This window comes from Phyllostomus hastatus, unplaced genomic scaffold (genome assembly GCF_019186645.2).
Source record: "Phyllostomus hastatus isolate PE091 unplaced genomic scaffold, TTU_PhHast_1.1 phas_contig_29, whole genome shotgun sequence".
In the NCBI taxonomy this organism is placed as follows: domain Eukaryota; kingdom Metazoa; phylum Chordata; class Mammalia; order Chiroptera; family Phyllostomidae; genus Phyllostomus; species Phyllostomus hastatus.
Window position 1 is genome coordinate 6,003,941 of NW_025333835.1, and position 3,297 is coordinate 6,007,237.

Sequence of the window (3,297 nt, forward strand, 5' to 3'; positions counted from 1 at the left end):
GTAAAGATAATAATGATTAAATACAGAAAAGGTAAACGCTAAAGGATCTAAAGGGAAATAGGTCCCACATTTATCTCAAAATGGTAAAATGTTGATTATAGTAGACTGTGATAAGTCATATAGGTATATTTTAATACCAAAGCAACCACTAAAAGCCATACAAAGAAATGAAACTCAAAAATACTACAAATAAATACAGACTAAGCCCCCCAAATGTTGAAGTAACTCACAAGAAGTCAAGAAAGAGAAAAAGAGGAACAAAAACCAGAGGAAACAAAAAGAAAATTAATAATAGGTGGCATAAATGCTAGCATATCAATAATGGCCTTAACTGAAAATGGTCTGAAAACACCAAGCAAAAGAAAGAGATAACCAGAGTGGATTTAAAAAATGTCCCAATCATCTATTGTTCATAAGAAACTCACTTGAAATTCAATGATATAGGTTAAAATGAAATCATGGCAAAAGATATACTATGCAAATATTAATTTTTAAAAGCCAGGGAAGACAATGTAAATATCTGAAATAGTAGACTTGAGAGCAAAGAAAGTTACTAAAGTGGAGGTGAGATGACAAAGGATGACATTAAATAATGATAATAACATCAATGGACTCAGAAGACGTAATGATCTTAAATGTGTAGGCACCAAACCAGAGCCTTAAAATACATGAAGCAAAACTGGTAGAGCTGAAAGGGAAAGTAGGCACCTCCACAATTTTTACTGGGGAATTCAACATGACCTCTCAGCAACTGATATTAATGGACAGAAAATCAATCCAGACACAGAGTATTTGAACAATACAACTGAGGCAGTATAGTAAGAGTCTAGGGAAATTCCTTGACAAGTAGAATAAGGGAAACTGGAACAAAATAATTAAACAAGGCCTAACAATTTGAGCAATTTATAGCCAGCAAATGAATCACAAGATTTTATCTTCCCTAACCAGGACATTGAGGAGCAAATGGTTTACACATTCAAGACTGTCCTAGAGAAGACTGGCCTCAATCCTGGTCCCTCTACAATAATGTTCTTTAAAAATAAAACTAATCAGAAAATAACCTTGATCCCTCTATACACACATTTCAATTAATTAACATATGGAAGGGCACACCTGAAAAGCTAAGGAATATTCTGTTAAGGCCCTCCCCTGAGACCTCCCCCAGGATTCTGGCTGGTCAAAGAAAGATAAAAAAGGGGAGGAGGGAGGAGGATAACAGGGGAAAGAAGGGGAAAGGTCAAGTCAAGAAACAAGTATTAAGGACCAAATGGACAAAGACCACAGGGAAAGTGTGGACTGAAAGTGGAAGGTGGGGGTGGATAGCACAGGGGAGAGTAATGGGGGAAAATGGGGACAACTGTAATCGAACAACAATTTAAAAAAAGATAAATAAATTGAATTAAGAAATTAAAAAAATAAGAAAGATAAAAACCCCAAGGCAAAGAATCCACAGCAGTGCTTTTGCTAGAACATGCCCACACCTTTTATCTCTATTTTATATTTAAAGATTTTATTTATTTTTACAGAGGGGAGAGGGAGAAAGAGAGGGAGAGAAACATCAATGTGTGGTTGCCTCTCACATGCCCCCTACTGGGGACTTGGCCCACAACCTAGGCATGTACCCTGACTGAGAATCAAATGAGGGACCCTCAGGTTCACAGGCAGGCACTCAATCCACTGAGCTACACCAGCCAAGCCTCTTCTGTTTTTCTCCTAAACCCTAACAGACCCTGTGAGACTTGCAGCCCAGGGGAGCAGAGGCAACAACGTCCTGTCCTGTCTTTACCCCCTGAACCTGTCCCCAAGACCCCTTTTTTCTCTGACTTCCCAGTGAGCTCACGTCTTTTACTATGACTTCTATTTCCTAAAGCAGCCCAAATTGGGCTATCTCTTGGTGCGTCTTCTATCTTAAGCCCTTCTCTCTCTTTTTTTTTCAATGCCCCCAGCTTTAATAAACATAGTCTTGACATCACCTGGTCTCATACAGTAAAATCTTTCCTGCATGAAGTCAAGAACCCACACACTACCAGAAGGCCCAAGGAAGGCCTTCCCTGGGCACAGTCCCTGTCCAGCAACACAACCAGTCATAGACCAGTCATATCACTCCACTAAATATTAACAGAGCACACATATCTTGTCATTTGCCCATGGAATATTCATCAAGATATACCATATCCTGTATCATAAAACAAACCTGAAAAAAAATGCAAAAGTTGCAATCACACAATTTATGTTTTCTGATCATTTTGGAATCAAGCTACAAGTAAAAAATAGAATGACAATAAGAAAATATTTAAACACACAGAAATTAAACAACACAATTGAAAATAATCTATGCATCAGAGAAACAAGAGTGCAGCTCGAACATGGGAAAGCAAAAGAAGACAAGGAAGTATGTGACCATGAAGGGAATGCTTAGTCTCAGAGATCAGAGACTTAAAGAAAAGGATAGGAAAACTTCAAGGAAAGAGAAATCTCTCTACACCTTTCCTGCTTACTGTTCCAAAATAAACACAGCTGGGCCCACCTTACCACATCCTGGTTCAGACCAACTTTATCAACTTTTCCATTAAGACTAAACTGGACTTAGTGCAGTCAATGACAGACTATCTATATGCCAAATGTACCCCTTGTATAAATTGGCTATGTAATGGCAGAAGTTGTGAATTGGTGCAGAGGTATCAAGGGGCTCTGAGGATCACCAAGAACCCAGGATCTGAACAACAAGCACACTCAAATCCCTTTGCTGATGACTGCTTAATACAGAGAGTAACTCAGCACAAGGGTTACATTGTGGCCTTGGTTGACCTGAACCTTAAGCAAGAGTCAGGAAGATCCCTGAAGTCCCCATCATGTACATTTCTAACCACAGGTGTAACATTGAGTGGATGCCAGATGATTATAGAGTGCCTCGTTCTAATTCTTAAAAGACAAAGTTCCTCTGCTTTTATTCAACCAAATTTCTCTGTTACCAGTTTATTAAACACAGTACAGCATGAATTATTATTCCACTGCTCTGTTAGGAGTTGAGTGTGGTTAAATACACTCACTTTTTTATGTTGTTTTGCAAATGATATTTTGCATCATTTTAAAATTTGTTGCATCTTTTCGTAAACTATTCGCAACTTTGAAAATTCATATTTCCCTTTGATGTATAAATTTTTAAAAAGAATATTTAAAAATAGAATTGACTTTAAAGTGAAAATATTGGATACAATGTAGCAAAATAAGTTGGATGCAGCTAAAGCATTCTTGAGAGTGAAATTTGCAGGACTAAATGCTTACATTAGACATGAT

General features: G+C 37.7%; 1 pseudogene; it reads left to right on the forward strand.

The window, feature by feature from the left end:
- The first annotated feature begins 2,366 nt into the window (after window positions 1-2,366).
- LOC123818680 lies at window positions 2,367-2,927 on the forward strand (annotated as a pseudogene).
- The last annotated feature ends 370 nt before the right edge of the window (window positions 2,928-3,297 follow it).